The sequence below is a fragment of the Mirounga leonina genome, unplaced genomic scaffold, assembly GCF_011800145.1.
Source record: "Mirounga leonina isolate KUSES-001 unplaced genomic scaffold, KU_Mleo_1.0 Mir_174, whole genome shotgun sequence".
Taxonomy (NCBI): Eukaryota; Metazoa; Chordata; class Mammalia; order Carnivora; family Phocidae; genus Mirounga; species Mirounga leonina.
In genome coordinates, this window is record NW_023270451.1 from 28161352 (window position 1) to 28182766 (window position 21415).

Below are 21415 nucleotides of genomic sequence, written 5' to 3' on the forward strand. Positions count from 1 at the left end.
CTATATATGCTTCTGACCGGTAAATTTTTGCGTCGAAACTGGAACACTTGGATTGACTAGACAGGCACTTTCTCGGGAGGACTCGCGTTGAGAAATGGAATGGGTGGGTCTTCTTGGGAGGCGCCTGCAAGCCTGTCCGCGCGCTCTAAGGCGCTGAGGGCGCGCGTGCTGGGCGCGCGCTTGCCGGCGGTGACGGGCGCTGAGGGAGCTGCGCGGCACCTTGGGCTGCTGAGCGTCTGTCGCCTGGACAGCGGGTCGAGTCTCTTGCTACTAAGGTCAGCGACTGCGGTTTAAGAGGACTGCAGCTGCTTCCTGTCTTAGACTGTCGCTTATGGGCAGAAGTTAAAAACTAGTAAATGACTTGAAGATGGCCTCTCAACGTGATCTCTAAATCCCCAGGTCCGGGCTCTGGATTTAATGTTCAGTGCCATACCCTTGTACCCTGTCCCGGGACCCAAAATTGCATTTTTTTAAAGGTTTTATTTATTTATTTATTTACTTATTTAAGAGCGAGCGAGAGAGAAACGGCATGAGAGGGGAGAGGGTCAGAGGGAGAAGCAGGCTCCCCGCTGAGCGGGGAGCCCGATGGGGGACTCGATCCTAGGACTCCGGGATCATGACCTAGGACTCCGGGATCATGACCTAGGACTCCGGGATCATGACCTGAGCCAAAGGCAGACGCCTGACCAACTGAGCCCCCCAGGCGCCCCCAAAATTGCATTCTTAAAATGTGTTTTGAGGGCGCCTGGGTGGCTCAGATGGTTAAGCGTCTGCCTTCGGCTCAGGTCATGATCCCAGCATCCTGGGATCGAGTCCCGCATCGGGCTCTCTGCTCAGCGGGAGCCTGCTTCTCCCTCTGCCTCTCTTTCTCTGTCTCTCATGAATAAATAAATAAAATCTTAAAAAAAAAAAATGTGTTTTGAGTGCTCCTGTGCTTACACATACCTTATAGTATTCTAACACAATTTTCATTTATCTGTTGTTTTTATTATTTTTTTTAATCTGAAAGTTGTAACATGGGACAGGCTTCAGGGGTCTCCGGACAATCTGAACCCTCTCCAATCTCCTACGTAAAGCATTAATCGAATCATCACACCAGTGACTGGGACTGCAAAGACTAGGAAAAGGCTCCTCCGAAAAAGCAACGTTAGACCTAAAGGAGAAGTAAACATTAACCAAGTCAGAACGGGTGACGCAGGTGTACAAAATAGTGGTAGTAAGTGTGACAGGCTGAAACTGGAGAGATCCCTTTGAAGAGCTGAAGGAGGTCTGGTATGGTTGCAACTTGAAGGGAGAGCAGGGTGGGGATCAGATGTACTGGGCCAGTGACCACTTACACATCAAGGGTTTTATGCTGAGAGCATTAGTAAGTTATAAAACAAAAAAAAAAGTTGCTGTGGTTGTAAATGATTGCTTTGTCTATGAATAATGGATTAGAGGACATAAGCATGAAAGGGGAGTAGACGGGTCATGGGGCACTGTAGTAGTCCTTGGGAGAGATAATAGTAGATTGGACTAGTGTGGGCAATGTGATGATGTAGAAAGGATTCCAGACATTGGTGGAATGTGAGGAAGTGAGGAGAAGAAGCCCAGGATAATTTCAGAGGTTCAGTTTTGACCGGCTGTTTGGATGTTGATGCCAATTACTGAGAGAAGAAACAATAGAGAATGATGGGATATGTATTTATGTAAAATACAAGTAGAGCTCTGTAAGGGCAGAAGAGAGATCTAGACTAGAAAAATATAGTTGGGACTCAGTTTATTCATGGGAAATGAAGCCATATGACTGAATGAGATTGCTTAGGGAGAGAAGGTAGAAGGTAAGAGAGACAAAAGACATGGAGGTGAGGAATTCCAACATGCAATGTTTGGAAGAGGAGGTAAGTTCAGCAAGAAATAAAAAATAAATAAGTGGTGATTATTAAGATGATATATCATGAAGCTTGGAAAGATGGTGTCTTTATAACTCATTCAGTAAATCTTGCATTAAGTACCTACTCAGCACCAGGCCCTGTTCTAACTTGGGAGAAAGCAGTGAATGCAAACATTGTTCTATCCTAATGGAGATTACATGGAAGTTGGGAATACACACATAAATAAACAAGATTACTTTAGATCATGATAAACCAATAAAATATGATAATGAGAGAAGGACATGCGGGAGTGGAGAAAAGATTACTTAAGTGAAAGTAGATAAGGAAGGTCCCTCTGAGGAGGTAAATAAATAAATTTAGCCATAACATCTAAATAAATTAAGGTTACCACACTTAAATAAGGTGGTAACCTGGTGACAATATAGGTAAAGAATGTTCTATTTTCAAGAGAAATGGTTTTGAGATTGAAAAACAAAACAAAACCCAAGGCCAGTGTGGCCGAGCCATATCAAAGGAGAGAAGAAAATGAGATCAGGGAGGTTGTAAAGGACTCTGACATTGACTTTACAGATAATGGTGAGGAATGTGGCTATATTTTTAAAAATCAGCACAAAGATCATGGAAAATACTTAAAAGTGAACACAGAAACCTAACAGCAGTAAGTGCAGGTGAAAGTAAAGAAATTAGAAGGAAGATTTCTTCTAGTAATATTTTTAATGATAACAAATGATACTAAAATAAGTGATTAGGTATACAGGAATATCACTGTTGATAAGAAAGTAAAATCCAAAGGCTCACCTTTTGGTTATTGACCTAATTTCTAGCAGTAAGAATAATACAGGTAGTCAAGTGATGCCTTTGGAAATGTTAACAAAGCAGGGTTGCAGAATATAAATTTCATTAAATATTAACCAGAATGTCAAATTATAAAAGTTTGAATTATGCAATTAAAGTTAGGGGAAAGAGTCTGTGACCTATATTTTAAGCAGGGATTGGAAGAATAGAAGAGACAATCAAGGAAAAGAAGCCATAGTAGAGGATGCATATTGTAAAAATACATTTTAGCTTTAGAAGTGGTTTTTGTATGTGTGGTAGATTATATTGTATACAAATACCTGTTGCCTGCCCCTGGAAGGGGATTATCACTCACTTGCCTCCATGTCAGGCTTGATAAGATGACTTGATTTATTAGCAAATGAAATGTGAAACGTAACCTGTGTCATGCACAAGCAGAAGCTTTAATATCCGATATGTGCCATGTTTTTTATTTTCTCTTTGCCACAAGATCAGCAGTGTTCTAGATAGAGGTTTGGGTGTCAGGGTGAAAATTACTTGGAGCAGAGACATTGTTGACCTACAATGAACATGTATTGAGAATTAGAAATAAGCCTTTATTGCTGTAAGTCACCAGATTTAAGAGTGGTTTGTTACTGCAGCCTAACTTAGCTTACTCTAATAAAGAATTTGGCACTGAAAGTGTGGTGGTATATTACCATAATAAAAATCCTAAAATATCTGGCATTGGATTCAGGTCCCAGCAACAGGTCACAAGATAACTGTTACCAGAAGCTGGAAGGATAGCAATTATGTTATACAGTGTTGGAACATTTGATGAAATTGTTCTCAGTGGAAGGCAGTTAATGTCCCTCATAAATTGATAGGTTTCAGTGAAATGGCAGGCAAAGGGTATGTAAGCTGCACGTGTCCGCTACTATTGGCAAGAGTTGACAAGGTAATACAATATAGAGATGGACTCAGAAAATAATTGGTCCGTTTGCAAGCTTCAATGACAGGGAATGGAGCATCCAGAAATTTAGAGACTTGCAGAGTTAGAAGATATGGCTGATACTTATCTTCAGCTGTACAAGATAAAATGGAGATTGATGTTTAATCAAAAAGATCAATTAAAAATCTCAAGATAGTGACCCAATCATGAATGTAGCCATCACACCTTTATTGAAACATCTCAATAAATTAAGGTGTCTTAGTAAAGTCTCTCAACTAAACAATTTGAAAGTCTGGACAAAGAGATAAGGGTGTAGCTCTCTCACCAAAGCCTGGCAGGATCAAGGTGACTAAAATTAAATCTCAAGAAAGAAGGAGGTATACTAAAGGTATACACTAAAAAGAAATGTGAGTATAGCCATTGATGGATAGAGTTGACTGGAATCAAATAAAAGAAACATAGACTAAGTACTGATTTAAAAAAAAAAATCAGATTTGGTTAAAGACACTGTGACTAATTGAGATGTAAAATGACACTTGGACTCCCAGTGTTCTGGAGATGAAAAGCAGGTTGAGAGATATACTCATCCTCCAAGGAGAGCCTATTCCTCTCTCTTTTTTAAAAATATTTTATTGATTTATTTCTTAGAGAGAGAGAGAGCACATGAGCACAGAGGGAGAGGCAGATTCCCTGCTGAGCAGAGAGCAGGACATGGGACTGTATCCCAGGACACTGAGATCATGATTTGAGCCGAAGGCAGACGGTTAACCATCTGAGCCACCCAGGCGCCCAAGAGCCTATTCTCTAATGCCCCCTTTAGATAGATCTAGGGCAAGACTTCCCAAAAGGTGAAACAGGAGCCACAGAGAAGACCAGACTAGAACTAACCTCCAAATAGCAAATTCAGGACCTACTCAATATTCCGCACTTTCAGTCAGCAGCAACTTCTACTTTGTGAGATTTCAGGACCGGTGTGTGCCTCCCATTCTTTCTTTTTCTGAATGGGATCATGGTGGTTATCCAGTCCCTGTTCCACCACTGCATTTTGTGTGTTGTGGGGCAAATTACTTAACTTGCCTATTTCATAGGACTCCAAATTAAGAGGAGACATACCTAGAACAGAGACTACAGCATCACTCATAGATCATGGGCTTTGAGTTGGAAATAATGACAGTATAGGACTTTTAGGTAATTTCCCTTGGTGAGGAGGGTGAAAGAGGAAAGGAGAAAGATCTGAATGATTGTAATCAGAAGGGCCACTGTGGTAGATTGTCTTTTTGATCACAAATATTTAATGTCCTTACGGGGAAAAGATTGTCTTTTATTTCCCTGTTGATAAGCTTTGTCAGATGACTTGATCTGAGCAATAAGCATGCAAAAGTAAAAATACTGATAAAACAGAAGGAAATAAGGGCGCCTGGGTGGCTCAGATGGTTAAGCGTCTGCCTACGGCTCAGGTCATGATCTCAGGGTCTTGGGATCGAGTCCCGCATCGGGCTCCCTGCTCCTTGGGAGCCTGCTTCTCCCTCTGCCTCTCTCTCTCTCTCTGTCATGAATAAATAAATAAAATCTTAAAAAAAAAAAAAAAAAAAAAACAGAAGGAAATAAGACTTTGGGGCCTATGAAGAACTTAATGAAGACTATGATCTTTGTGGAATGATCAGGCCAAAAAAGAGGAAGATTTGCATTCCATATGGGTGAAATAAGGCGGAAGAAAGAAAAGTTCATAGTGTAAGTGCATAATATGTATAAGAAATTGAGATGAATTCAGTGTGTTGGAAGCTTAGATTGCATAGGGAGGGGTTCTAGAAAATGAACCAGAAAAGGTTAACCCAGATTTTTGAGAATTTTAGATTTGTAACTTGATCCTTTAGGTAGTGAGGATTCATAAAAGCTTTGTGTCTAAACACAGGATAAAACAACTACAAGACATAATGATGAAGGATAGTTGGAAGGTAGGCAGGCAGGGACAAGGGGCCCCCACCCTAAGAGAAAACCACCCTTAAAAGGATTTTACACTATGCTGGAAGGAGTCCTCCACCCTTTCCCATATTATAGATAGGTGACAAAAATCTGATTGGATGACAGGAAAGGGAGGGTTAATCAGATTAAAACAGCCCGCTAACAAAGCCCATAAAAACCCCTAGACTTAGAAACTCCCCGTAGCCGGCACCTGGGTGGCTCAGTCGGTTAAGCATCTGCCTTCGGCTCAAGTCATGATCCGAGAGTTCTGGGATTGAGTCCTATGTCCAGCTCCCTGCTCTGGGGGAGTCGGCTTCTCCCTCTACCCCTCCCTCCTGCTCATGATCTCTCTCCCTCTCATCCTCTCTCTCTCTCTCTCTCAAATAAATAAAATCTTCAAAAAAAGAAAAAAACTGCGGCAACCCCTTCCAGGTCCCCTCCCTCCTCAGGAGCTTTGTACTATCACTTTGCTATCGCTCAATAAACCTTACTTTGTTGCCCACCACTCTGTCTTGTCTACCTCTTCATTCTTCGAAGCAGCATGACCAAGAACCGCTGGCACCAGGCGGGGGAAAAAAAATCCTGCAATAATATCTTAATAAATTAATTGGAGCTGTTTTTTACCATTTTACTCTGAGACTTGTATCCTCTAGATTTCTTGTTCCATTGTTTGATTTAATTTTGTGAATAATTTTAAAATACAAAAATGTATAAATAGGAGTTTTCTAAATTAAATGTAAGTTGTACTATGAATAGGTCTAAAAACTAAGAGTATATCAATAGCACACCCCAAAGGTGATTTCTCTTGCAGAGTTGCTCTGAAAATTCAAGCCTAGAAAATTCTGGAAGGTATAGTGATTATGTGTTGTTATTAATGTGACAGTAAAGAAATGGCTTCTTTAGAGAGGAATAATTTGATAAGTGAGCCGTGGAATATGATAATGCAACTGAAGGCAGAATCTTATGTTTTACTGTTTGCATTTGGGCATTTAATTATTTTTCTAGCAGATATATTGACAACTGTAGTTGTTTTTCTGATAACGCAAATACAAATTATACCTTCACTTGTTAATGAAGATTCTGCAGCTATCCTTAATCTAAAAATAAATATGTTCTTCCACTAGTATTATGGTTACTTAGCATAAGCTGTATTTAATTATAAAATTTCTATTCGAAAAATTAGAACATATTTTCGTCTGTGAAAGTTTACTTCCACTGTTGTAAATCTCAAAGCTTCACATACTGTCATTAATTTAAATTAAATACCTGAAGAACTTTATGTACAAAATTCAATGAATACTAAAAAGCAAAGAAACTTTGCTTATTTATTTATTTAAGATTTATTTATTTATTTGAAAGCGATAGAGCACACAAGCAGGTAGAGGGGTAGAGGGAGAAGGAGAGAATCTCAAGCCGACTGCCAGCTGAGTGTGGAGCCTAACTGGGGCTGGATCCCACAACCCTGAGATCATGACCTGAGCTGAAATCAAGAGTCTTGACATTTAACCGGCTAAGCCACCCAGGAACCCCCAAAATCTAACAATTTGAAATACACTCATTTTCACTGAAACCTTATGGTTAAACAATATTTTAGGAAAACTGCATATTTACAATTTTTGGAAAATTATACCATACACCTAGATCTTCAAATTAGAAATTTGTTGAAGAAATTACTCTTCTGTTGTTATTTATTATCTCTCTGAAATTTGTCTTCTCTATGAATCCATTCATTCACCCATTCCTTCATTAAACATATATTAAGTGCCCACTATATATTGCTCCTCATGCTGAGTGCTTAGGATAAGAAGAATAACACGTTGCTGTCTTTCTTCAACATCTTCAAGTCTAGTGGGGTTAGGGGTATCATTATTACAAAGCTTTCTGATAAGTGCTACAATAGACACTGATCTATGAGTTAGGCTACTCGATATATAGTGTCCCAACCAAGATCAAGAATATAAATTCATCTTTGGAAATGTTAAGTCTGATATACCTTCAAAATATCCAATTAGAGATGTTCTGAAGGCTGGCAAAACATCACTCTTCAGCTCAGAGAGAAGTTTGGTCTAGAGGTACAATTTAAGAGGAAAGGGGATATAAGTGACAATTATTGGGAACTGATGAGCTTGTCCATGAAGAATATGTGTGAAAGAAAGTGTAATGAGAGAAGAGCGTTAATGCTAAAATCCTAAAGAACATGAACAAAATGGGGACCTGGCCAGGAAGGAGGAATCAGAACAGCAAAGTTAGATCAAGTCAGAAATGGAGGCAGATAAATATTTTATACCAGTCAGGGTTTAGCCAGAGAAACAGATCTTCTAGGAAATATACATACATAATAAGGAATTTATTACAAGGAATTGACATTATGCAATTGTGGGAGCAATATCTTATTGCAGTCTGAAGTCAACAGGGGAGGCAGTAAGGGAAGAGGAACATGAAGTCAGAAGCAAAGATATATTAGAACCTGTGGGGACAGGTGGAACCCATGAGGACAGAGAGACCTTATTTCTAGAACCCTTTGTCACAGAATTAGATATAAATCTAGTTCAAGAATATGGAACCTAAAGGAGGAATTTGACAAGAAAAGGAAAACTAAGAGATGCTCCATGCCTTACAGACATATTCCTCCTTGCCTTCATTGAATTGTAGAATTCCAATTTCCCCTTGCTAATCAAAATCAACCACCCAAGCTAATAGAGTAATAGAGTTTTCTTTCCTTGAAATTATGACTTCCAGACCAGCAAAGCTACAGTTGCAGGGATGGTAAGTCATAATTTTACTGGTGGATCACTACAGAAGGTAAGAACCACTTCCATATTATCTCTCATTGCTGCCCTTCAGAGTCAATCCAGAGTGGGATTATAGTGCTACAGCTGTCTACTTTGGAATATTGATAGCATTTTATACAGAACCATCTGTAAAACAGGCTCAAATATATCTTTCTTAGTTAATTGGCCATAGGCAATGCTCCATACCATAGGTTCAGGTTGAGAGGGGAGTATTGAACATGGGCATGCAACTTAGGCTTTCAGGACCTGCTCAAATCCATCTGGTGATGGTTTCCATTTGGTGGTGAAATGCTGCAGTGTATATTCAATCTTATAGCTTTGTTCGTCAGATAAGACCCAGTTCATGATAGATAACTGAGGTAACATGGTAATTTGCTTCCAGCACCAACAGATCTGCTAGGTTATATATCTCAGGTTAAGAACAATTTGCATGGGGGATGCCTGGGTGGCTCAGTCGGTTAGGCATCTGCCTTTGACTCGGGTTGTGATCCCAGGGTCCTGGGATCAAGTCCTGCATCGGGCTCCTTGCTCAGTGGAGAGCCTGCTTCTCCCTCTGCCCCTCCCCCTGCTCTTGAGCAAGAGCTCTCTCTCTCTCTCTGACAAATAAATAAAATCTAAAAAAAAAAAAAAAAAAAACAATTTGCATGGGAGCCCAGACCTGTTGCAGGACCCTGCCCAAAACTAGCAAAACTAGTTGCTCAGTAAATGGATCAGGGTAGCATACACAGATGAGGTAATTGTTGCCTCCAAAATTCAAAGAGGCCCACAGAGTAGAAAGCATCTTTGTGATAAGAGGAGCCAAATGCAATAATCTGTCCTTTACTTTCAAAGAGCTATGTTGACATGTCCCAGACCACTGGAACCCTAGAAATTTCACTGAGGTGGCAGAAACCTGATTTTTGGTCAGATTTACCTCCTACCATCTGGCTTACCTATGTCCTAAGTAGTTGTTACTTCTTTCTTACTAGGTCCAGTTACCATGATGCCATCAATGTAACTGACCAAAATGAATTTCTGTGGAATAGAGATGATCTGGGAACCTGTAATAGGGCTGCAGAGTTGATGTATCCATAAGGTAAGACAGTCAAAGTGTGTTACTCATCTACAGAAAGCAAATTACTTTTGTTGGTTTTTCATAACAGCTATAGATATGGAAAGCATTCACTGGTCCAAAATTAAGGTGCCAGCAGACTTGGTCCCTAGTGAGAACCCTCTTCTGGGCTTGCAGATGGAGGCCATCCTCACTTGGCAGAGAGAGAGAGAGAGCTCTGGCCTCTCTTTTTCTTATGAAGATACTAATCCCATCATGGGGACTCCACCCTCATGATCTCATCTACACCTAATTACCTCTCAAAGGCCCTATCTCCAAATACTGTCATATTGCAGGGTAGGGCTTCAACATATAAAGGTGGGGGGGCACACGATCATTCAGTCCATAATACCTACCAAACCTTCAAGGTATAGATAATTCTCATGCTATTAAATTTGTCCCATATCTTTGAAAAAGGAAGCTTCAAAATTCACATTACAAAATAAGCATTAACCTCATAATAAAATTTGACAAGAAGAGTCCACGCATATTTCCTTTAATTCCAACCAGTCTAATAACAGTTTCATCAAAGAAATATCAGATCCCTCAAAATGTGGGGCCCTAGTGAAATATTAGTTAAAATTAGTTGATTTTAGTTGGCAGATTACATCATTCAGACAATGCAGACTCTTTTTCTGTTCAAAGACATTGAAGAGTGTGGAGGGTTGAATAATGTCCACTGACATTTGTGAACACCTGGAACCTCAGAATGTGAAGTTATTTGGAATTAGGGTCATTGTAGGTGTAATTAGTTAAGGTCATACTTAATTAGAATTAGTTAAGGTCATACTTAATTAGAATAGGCCCTAAATCCAATGACTGATTTTCTTATAAGAAAAGAAGGGAAGACATAGACACACACAGAAGTCCATGTTAAAACAGAGACACAGATTGGAGTTATACTACCACAAGCCCAGGAACACCGGGAGCCACTAGGAACTGGAAGAGGCAGGGAAAGATTCTCCCCTACAGTTTTTGGAGGAATTGTGGCCCTGTCAACACCTTGATTTCAGATTTCTGACCCCCAGAACTGTGAGAAAATAAATTCCTACTGTTTTAAGCCATCCAATTATAATAATTTTTGTGGTAAACTTCAAAAACTTAGGCAGATTTTGGTACCAGAAGTGAGTTGCTCCTATAACAAATACCTAAAAAAGAGGAAATTCCTTTGGAATTGGGTAATGGGGTAGAGGCTGGAAGAATTTTGAAGTGCATGATAGAAAAATCCTAGATTGCCTTGAAGAGACAATTCATAGAAATATAGACATCAAAGGCAGTTCTGATGATGGTTCTGTTGGAAATGAGAACACAGTAGAGAAAGCTTCTGTCATCTTAGAGAATACTCATATTGTCATGAATAGAATATTGGTAGAATTATAAATATTAAAGGTGCTTCTGGTGACAGAAAGAAATGAGGCCAATGTTACTGGCCATTGGAAGAAAGGTGATCTTTGTTGTAAGTGGCAGACAACTTGGCTAAATTGTGTCCTTTTGTTGGGTATAAAGTAGAACTTGTCAATGATGAATTTGGATATTTAGCTGAGGAGATTTCCAAGTAAAGTGTTAAAGGTACAGCCTCGTTTCTCCTTGCTACTTATAGTAAAATGCAAGAGGAAAAGAATAAAGAAGTAACTGTTAAGCAAAATGGAGATAGTGCAAGAGACATACGTGATAGAGAGCATCCAAGATACATGAAATTGAAGTCCTGAAGAAGACTAAGATTTTAAGGCAAAAAAATTGGAGATATAATAACAAAGATTGTTTCAGGGTGCCTGGGTAGCTCAGTCATTAAGCGTCTGCCTTCGGCTCAGGTCATGGTCCGGGGTCCTGGGATCGGGTCCTGCATCGGGCTCCCTGCTCCGTGGGGGGCCTGCTTCTCCCTCTCCCACTCCCCCTGCTTGTGTTCCCTCTCTTGCTGTGTCTCTCTCTGTCAAATAAATAAATAAATAAAATCTTAAAAAAAAATAATAAAATAATAACAAAGATTGTTTCAAATCTGATGTAGGATATCAAACTAAAGATGCAAAACTCTCGTTAAGTATCCTATAGAAGAGAAGAAAAACAGACCTAAATACATTGCTGATGAGAGTATAAATTTACTACACTTTGAAAATCTGCTTCACTTTTTGTACCAAAATTGAATATTTGAATATTATACGATCCAGTAATTTCACTCTGAAATATAAACCCAACAGTAATGTGTGCTTATGTGCATCGAGAGACACAAACAAGAATGCATATAGAATCATTATTTATAATAGCTTTGAACTGGAAAGAGCAAAAATGTTTATCAAGGGCAAATAAATAAATAAATGTAGTAGATTCAAGCATGTGATTCCATATTGCAAATGAACTACAAGTACACACAACAACATAAATGATTCTTACAAAAACAAATTGTTCAAAGAAATCAGAAACAAAACAACATTGTGTGAGTCTATTTATATAAAATTTTAAAATAGGCAGACACTTAACTGGCTGAGCCACCCAGGTGCCCCCTTACGTGGTGTTTGGAAAGATGTTTGCTTCTTGATGATCCTTTGATCTGTACATTTGTTTATTTTTCACTTTTCTCTGTTATATTTTCCAATAATTTCTTTAAACTGAATTGTTTAGATTTAGAACAATGTTAGGGAGTTTGCTTATGATTGTCACTTAAAGATCTGATGGATTAAAAAAAAGAACAGAAGGTGTCATTTGTGCATTTTTGTTTGTTTGAAAGCTTCTCTGCAGCTTTTGAGTTGATGACATGAAACTTGTCTCTACTAATCTTATTTGTCTAACATCCAATATTGTACATTTTATGATGTTGCTTCACTGATGCTGTCTTTGCCCATCTGCTTTGCTTTCTTGGGACTTGCCCCTTGTGAAACACAGCTCCTAAGACTGCCATTCATATGCACCGAAAAATAATTAAATACCTTAGCTTGTCTAAGAGATCTGTCTAATAAACAGCTATTATAGCAAATATTGAAGTACTCACCTCTTACTTTTATTTTTTCTTCATACAGAACAAATACTGATAAAATTTCACGGTATCATGTTAGTTTTTAAAAAGCTAAGTTATGGGTCGCCTGGGTGGCTCAGTTGTTAAGCGTCTGCCTTCAGCTCAGGTCATGATCCCAGGGTCCTGGAATCGAGCCCCGCATCGGGCTCCCTGCTCAGCAGGAAGCCTGCTTCTCTGTCTCCCACTCCCCCTGCTTGTGTTCCCTCTCTCGCTGTCTCTCTCTCTGTCAAATAAATAAATAAAATCTTTTAAAAATAAATAAATAAATAAAAATAAAAATAAAAAAGCTAAGTTATGGCGCTCCTGGGTGGTTCAGTCATTAAGCGTCTGCCTTCGGCTCAGGTCATGATCCCAGGGTTCTGGGATCGAGCCCCACATTGGGCTCCCTGCTCAGCGGGAGGCCTGCTTCTCCCTCTCCCACTCCCCCTGCTTGTGTTCCTTCTCTCGCTTTGTCTCTCTGTCAAATGGATAAATAAAATCTTAAAAAATAAATAAATAAATAAATAAAAATAAAAAAGCTATGTTACTATGTGAATGAATCATGAAAACACTGTGCTTGATTAAAGAATCCAGACACATGAGACCGACATTTTTATTGCATTTATATGAAATATCTACAATAGGCAAATCCATAGAGACAGAAAGTCAATTATTGATTGCCAGGGACTAGGAATAGGGGAAATGTGAAGTAACTGCTAATGAGTATGAGATTTCTTTCTGGTGTAAGTAAATGTTCTCGAATTAGATAGTGGTAATCATTGTACAACTTTTGAATATGCTAAAAACTGAATTTTACACCACAAAAGGGTAAGTTTTATGGTATGGGAATTATATCTCAATAAAGCCATTATAAAAACTACGCCCTGAGCTAAGCAAGTTTTTTAGTTTTTAGTTTTTTAAAGGTTTATTTATTTATTTTAGTGAGAGAGAGAGCAGACCAGGGGGAAGGACAGAGGGAGAGGGAAAGAGGAAGCAGACTCTAATGGGGTCAGTCTCTAGCAGATCATGACCTGAGCCAAAACCAATAGTCAGATGTTTAACCAACTGAGCCACCCAGGCACCCCAAGCACCTTTTCTAAAAAAGTAATCTTGTTATATCAAGAGAGATGATTGACTGGCTAAGGTACAAAGATAAGATGATAATTTATTTTCATGATACTCTTTTGTGCATTTAAAATTTTTGTACTATATATACATACTAGCTGTGAGAAACTAACTGAAATTCTTTTCAATATTATTCATTTGTTAAATATGTAGAAAGATTTTATTCATGTAATACTAGAGTAGATTTTTGCTGCCTAAATACTTGAAGAAAATACTGTAGTCAGTATATTTTACATAATTTGAAAAGGATGATTATCAGTGAACCCTTTATTACAAAACATTGAAAGAATTTTATTTATTTATTTATTTATTTATTTATTTATTTATTTATTTATTTATTTATTTTTAAGATTTTATTTATTTACTTGACAGAGAAAGACACGGCAAGAGAGGGAACACAAGCAGGGGGAGTGGGAGAGGGAGAAGCAGGCTTCCCGCTGAGCAGGGAGCCTGATGTGGGGCTCGATCCCAGGATGCTGGGATCATGACCTCAGCTGAAGGCAGATGCCCAACAACTGAGCCATCCAGGTACCCCAACATTGAAAGAATTTTAGAAGTTCGCAGACATCCAAAGTTGTAGTTAAGAATTCTGACTTGAACCTGATTCCTATTCCTTTGTAGATATTCTGTCTTTTCTCTAAAGGAACATTTAGAATTCTCTTGAAGTTCAGAAATTTGAGCACAATCTTTTCTTCATCAATATTGTTTTCTCTTGAATATCTCTGAAGATATTATTTTTTTTTAGAGATTTTATTTATTTATTTGACAGAGAGAGACACACAGCTAGAGAGGGAACGCAAGCAGGGGGAGTGGGAGAGGGAGAAGCAGGCTTCCCGCTGAGCAGGGAGCCCGATGCAGGGCTCAATCCCAGGATCCTGGGATCATGACCTGAGCTAAAGGCAGACGCTTAACGACTGAGCCACCCAGGCGCCCCTCTGAAAATATTAATTATGGCGAGATAATATGAGCTATGGACTCTCTGCAGGGAATATCCTTAAAGGATTGTAAATGATGGCTAGCTGCTGGCTTGTGCTGGTTCCAAGGCAGTTAAATATTTCTTGTTTTCATCTTAGCATTCTATCAAAACAAATACTTGCTACAAAAAGCTGGCCTTCAACAGGCACCTTATTCCAGGTGATCACATGTGATAATATAAGTAACTCTTTTATCATGCATGCCTTGGGTTGCCAATATCTTATTTTCCACTGGTAATAAAATCACCACTGTCTTTTGACCCACACCAAGTTAAATAATAAATCTTAAATTCCCATTTTGAGATTTTATTTATTTATTTTCTGAACACCTTTCTGCACTAAACACTGTATCAGACAAGGTTTCAGTAGAGGAAACAGAAACCACTCTAAGTATGTTATGCTGAAAAGAAAGTTGGTGCATATGAAGTCATTTGAAAGGCTGGAGGAATGAAAGTCAGGGATCCAATGAGACTTTTAGTTTGAAGATCATACACTTGTAGCTGTGATCTAGAAGTCAGAAAATGAGTGCAGCTATTGCCGCTAACCTTTTCCAGAACTGTTCCTCCAACATAACCTTATATCTTTGAAGCTAGTGAGTAGATGCCAGAATGTGGATTCTACCTTCACAGTTTATGGAGCTTGTTTTGGTGCTGCTGCAGCTAAAAGTAGATGGCCTTGGCCTCCCTTTTACCTTCTAAATTCTCATGATGTACATAGGAGCCCTGATATATCTGAATTATATAATTGTTTTAAAGATTTTTAAAACTTTAGTTCCTCTCATGTTGTTAGTTTTACTTTAATATTTAATGAAACTTGGTTGCCTATATATGTCTTTTTACATGGATTGCATGGTATTGGTAGCCAAAATTTATATACCTTGCCTAAATAAGAAGCCCTGTTCACCTGGCAAATAATGAATGCAGGTTCTGCTTATAGACATCCTTGCTTCAATGGTTATAGTGGGTGGGAAGAAGGTTGGTGGTACGGGAGGGTGCATGTGAATGAGTAGGCTGTACTTTATGGCTTATGAGTAGTTTATAATGCTAGATTTTTCTATTTCTTGTGGCAGTTGATCGTCACTGGGCTCACTATCATTCGTTCTCTTATAACCTAGTGCCCATTCTGAAAATTTCTGGAGTCAGACTTCCCACTTAATAGAACTGAACTTGAACTTTTTTTCAGAGAGAAAGCTGAAAACAGGATTGTTGTGTGACTTTTTCCTTTTAATGAATCATCCAGACTGTTGTCCTAGTCTTGGCCCTTTTTACAGGCCTTATTATCTCTTATCTGAGGGATATGCAGGCACTTTGTAGGAAAATCTCACTTTAGTAACTCCTTTTTCACCTGGATGAAATTATTAGCTTCTTAGTTTGATGGGTTTGGTTGGCAATCTGAGCCTACCTCTGTAACTATCAAAATTCCTCAATAGCCTTCAAAAGTTTGTTGGTGACACTCCTCCTTGGTTTATAACAGTACTATGGTTTTATGGTCTTATTTCTATTTTTATATTTATTATGTGACTTCAGTGAAATTTGGGGAGGGTAGAAAGGTAATTCATGTGTTCAACTACCCTTTGTGAACCAGATATATTATCCTTAGATTTATAACAAACTGATTTGTACTTTCCTGGATTAAAAAAATTAATCAGGATCTACAGCTTCTCCCTTGAACCATATAAGACAATTCAATTTTTGTTTTCATTTCTCTTATTTTACTTTCCCCATGCTTCCCATCTTTTTACCTCCAAATCTCTTGGATTTGGTTATAATCTTTTAGAATTATGGCTCTTCTGGTTACCTATCCTTGCTTAATAATTGTATTAAATTTCACAATTTCATTATCAATAATTATTCATATTTAATTATAACTTTTTTTTCTCTCTTCTTTTTACGTCATTATCTGCATTGCATGTTCTTGGGTTTTGTTTTGTTTTTTTTTTTCTCCCATTTTTCTGGAGTAATTTTGGAGATAGAGTCCTTTGTCATCTGCTTCTTAAAACTTCTCATTTAACTAGAGAGGTTATTATTATCATGCCCAGATTCTAAATGAAGAATCAGAGGCTCAAAGAGTTCAAATTGCCTTTTGAAGGTCAAACAGAAATTCAGTGGCAAAGCTTGGACTCAAATTCAGGTCTGCAGACTCTGTTTGCTGTCTTTTTTCAGTTTGATTCTTTTTCATATAGCAAGTGTCCATACAACACTACGCCGCTTACTTCACCACTTTTTGTAGGAGTAGTTTGAAGGACCATATCTAAATATAAATCTGCTTTTTATACTTGTTGTTGATGATACTTGTACAGTCATGTTCAGCTTGATTAGTTGGAGAGAATTGTGAACATTAAGAGTATTCTTTGACAAAATACTACATTAAGGCTGTCTGTGGTTGCAACTATTAGGAAATAATTATTCTCCTAATATGTGTACTAATGCATGGATACCTTGAATCGAATAGAGAATAAAAAGAAAAGCATGCGGGATTATATAACACAAGTATTTTAACAAGAAGATGGCATATCATTAGGAGATTCAAATTTTTCTGAGTTAAGAATGCTCACAGTAATTTATAATATGTGCCTTCAAGACACATAGAAAAATATTATAGGAGATGCTAATATAGCAGTTCATAAACAATGAAGATTCTTTATATGACGGAAAAATAGTAGCAAAGCAACATCTCTTATGAACATACAAGCAATAATACTCAACAAAATACTAGCAAAACTGAATCCAGTAACATATACACCATGACTAAATGGAATTTGTACCAGTAATGCAAGGTTGGTTCAACATGAAAATCAATGTGCTACACCATACTGACAAAATTACAAAAGTATAAAAAAAACACATGATTGTTCCGATATATACAGAAAAAGCATTTAATAAAACTCAAAACTCTTTCAAAATGAAAACAATCAGCAAACTAGAAACAGAAAAGAAGTTATTCTTTTATGAAATAAAAGCATCTATGAAAACCCACAGGTAACATCAGACTAAAACAGTGAAAGATTGAAAGCTTTCTTTCTAAGATCAAGAACAAGACAAGGAATTGTACCCTTACTACTTTTATTCAACAGTGTACTGGAAGTTCTAACCACAATGATTAGGGAAAAAAAAAAAAAAGAGGGCAGAAAAGTGAGGAAATTGTACATACCTTTTCAGCTAGCATCCCATTGGCCAGAACTTAATTATGTAACCACATATAACTTCGAGAAAGTTAGAAAATGTAGTCTCTATTTTTTTTTTTAAGATTTTATTTATTTATTTGACAGAGAGAGACACACAGCGAGACAGAGAACACAAGCAGAGGGAGTGGGAGAGGGAGAAGCAGGCTTCCTGCTGAGCAGGGAACCTGATGTGGGGCTCAATCCCAGGACCCTGGAATCATGACCTGAGCCGAAGGCAGACACTTAACGACTGAGCCACCCAGGCGCCCCTATAGTTGCTATTCTTGAAAAACTTGTGTCTAGTGGGGCACCTGGGTGGCTCAGGCCATGATCTCAGGGTCATCAGATTAAGCCCAGATTGGGCCCTGTGCTGGGCTCTGGGCTCCTCCCCTCCCCCTCTCCCAGCTTTTTCTCTCTCTCAGATAAATAAATAAATAAAATCTTTTCAAAAAAGAGAAAAACTTGTGTCTAGTTAAAATTTGGGGCTTTTATTTATTTATTTATTTTAAAAAGATTTTTATTTATTTACTTGACAGAGACTCAGCAAGAGAGGGAACACAAGCAGGGGGAGTGGGAGAGGGAGAAGCAGGCTACCTGCTGAGCAGGGAGCCGGATGAGAGGCTCGTTCCCAGGACCCTGAGATCATGACCTGAGCTGAAGGCAGACGCTTAACGACTGAGCCATCCAGGCGCCCCTGGGGCTTTTATTTTTGAAGACAAGGATAATAGGTATTGGGAAACAACTAGCAATTTCTTCCGCATTTATTAAATACAAATCAAAAAAGCAATTCGCTATTTAAAATTTTTTTTCTCTCTTTCTCCGTTTCTTTCCTTCCTTCCTTTTTTCCTTTTTGTCTTTTTTTTCTTTTAACTCATGTATTACAAAGGTTAAAAAGATTGCTAATTTAAATGCAACATGGTCCTCTGGATTGGATCTTGGAACAGAAGAGGACATTAGTGAGAGAACTAGTAAAATCCAAATAAAGTTTCTGGTTTAATTAATAATATTGTACTAATGTTAATTTCTTAGTTTTGTAAATGTAACATGGTTATGCAAAATATTGACATTAGTGGAAGCAGGGTGAGGAGTATATACAAACAGTATTATTGGTGCATTCTTTCATAAATCTAAAACTACTTAGAAATTAAAAGTTAAAAAAAAATGATTTTTAATACTCAATGGCCAGGTGTTTGGAAAGAATTCTCATGCACTCTTGGTCATAATATATATTAGTACAGCCTATTTTTAGAGAGCAATTAGGCAATGTTTATTAAATATAAATGTGTTTATATTTTTTTATTCAGAAAATCTATTTCTGTCAGTGGCCCATGGCAGCAAGACGGTGGTGCAGATTTCCAAGAAGAGGAAGTTTGTTGCCAATGGCATCTTTAAAACTGAACTGAACGAGTTTCTCACTCAGGAGCTGACTGAAGATGGCTACTCTGGGATTGAGGTCTGAATTACACCGACCAGGACAAAAATCATTATCTTGGCCACCAGAACACAGAATGTTCTTGGTGAGAAGGGCCAGCAGATATGGGAATTGACCGTTGTGGTTCAGAAGAGGTTTGATTTCTCTGAGGACAGTGTAGAACTTTCAACTGAGAAGGTGGCCACAAGAGGTCTGTGTGCTATTACTGGGGCAGAGTGTCTCCAATGCAAACTCCTAGGAGGACTTGCTGGGCAGAGCGTTTGCTATAGCGTGCTGCGGTTCATCATGAAGGGTGGAGCCAAAGCCTGTGAGATCTTGGTGTCCGGGAAACTCCTAAATCCATGATGTTTATGCATGGCCTGATGAGTCACAGTGGGGACCCTATTAACTACTATGTTGATACTGCCGAGGCATCAAAGTGAAGATCATGCTTCCTGGGGACTCACGTGGCAAGATTGGCCCTAAGAAGCCCCTGCTTGGTCATGTGAGCATTGTGGAACCCAAAGATGAGATATTGCCTACCACCCCCGTCTTGGAACAGAAGGGTGGGAATCCAGGGTGGCCTGCCATGCTGCAGCCAGTACCCACAGGATAACAGGGTCTCCTTGGCAGCTGGATCTGGAGTCTGGATTTTGCCATGTAAAGACCTTTAATAAAATCTTTGAAGAAAAAAAAAGACAATCTATTTCTAGGAATTTCTCTTATAGAAACTTGAATGCTAGCTTTTGGAGTGTCTTTTCCCTTTTAGATAATTCAGCATAATTCCTCCCAATGAATCTAGGAGAGTGGAATGTTTGGTTCTCTAACTTCAGAAGTAAAACAATCCTTAGTATGGTTCATGTTTGAAATAGAATGGAAATTAAGTTCCTGAAGTGGAGCTGGTCAATTAAGTTGCTAGGCTTTTAACTGGAGGAATAACAGGTCTGAAGGCCAGTGGGGAGTATTAAGGATTCGATGCCACCTCTGGATCTTGAGAAAATGAGGTGTGGGAGGCTGAGTGGCCTCCAGTTGAGAGGGCTGCAGGGTCACTTTCCATTTTAGACAAGGAAGTGCATGAATGGTCATTGAAAAGGAAGAGGGTTTACTAAGAAGGTTGTAAAATTTTGGAATTTAAGTTTCTACAGCACTGTAGAACGGTTTGAGGGGGCACATAGCAGTGGTAGTGTGGTTCAGGGGACTAGAGATTCTTAGAGATTGGAGGAGTTTACATTTTTAGCAGGGATAAGGAACACAGAAAGATGAGGTTGCAATATAATTTGTACAACTACTGTTATGGTGGAATGTCCTGGGACATTAGAAGTAGTCCAGCTTTTGGGGAATTTAACTAGCCAATCCTTCTTAGCCCTGAGCATTTGCACATGACCTTTCCTTGGTCTGGAACACTTCTGTCTCCTTTTCTCCCTTTCTCAGGTCAGTTCAGACTATGTTTGGCTCTATCACTTTCTCTAGGAAGCCTTCCCTGAGTGCCTTCTCTCCTCTTAGCATGTGTACTCTTTCTCTGGTAGCCTGTCTCACAATATACAGCAATTGTCTTACCTGTTTGTATCCTTATCTGTACCCTAAGTTCTGGAAGGGAAGAGAACTATCTTGCAGGCCGTCCAGCCTCCATGTAATCATTCCAAAATTATACTACTTTGTAGTAAATATTTACTATTTTGTCAAATTTAATATTATAAAATTCAATTCCAGTTCACAAAATAATCTAAGACGTTTCTTTAAAGTGTAAGCTTCACTAAGGCATTATATGATTTGATTCCTACGCATTTATTTTCCCATGTTACAAACACTGCCACTCCATGTTTATGTGTGGAATAAACTAATGAACTGAATCAACTTCATCCAAATCTTTCTCAGTTCTTGATATATAAATTTTTGAATTTTAATACTAGTCAGATTCTAATATTTTAATATAATTTAAAAAGTATTTAACCTGTATGTAAATAAATGGGGTGTTTGAAACTGTTGAAGGACTGCCATACCCAGTTGTACATACTGACCTGAGTTTTTATGGTTTTAAAAATTCATCTTAAAAATTAAATTTCCTAAGTTAATGCAAGGCATTATTTCACATTCATGTGGACACACATCCTGAGGTAATACACGATATACTTGTGAAATGGAGTATTTTCCCCTAGATGTATTCTCTTAGTAAAATTAAATACTGTGTTTCATTTATATGAAAATGACTACCCACAGTACACTCCTTGTACTAATAGTTAATTAATATAACTAAATTAATGCTTTTTTCCCTCTCTTACAGTTGTAATCTTTTTTTTTTTAAGATTTTATTT

At 38.3% G+C, this 21415-nt stretch overlaps 1 pseudogene across 1 annotated transcript; it reads left to right on the forward strand.

Moving 5' to 3' along the window:
• The first annotated feature begins 118 nt into the window (after window positions 1-118).
• Window positions 119-20929, forward strand: LOC118020808 (annotated as a pseudogene). The gene is made up of 3 exons (XR_004682017.1): window positions 119-275; window positions 9323-9429; window positions 18997-20929. The product of XR_004682017.1 is annotated as a 40S ribosomal protein S3-like (transcript).
• The last annotated feature ends 486 nt before the right edge of the window (window positions 20930-21415 follow it).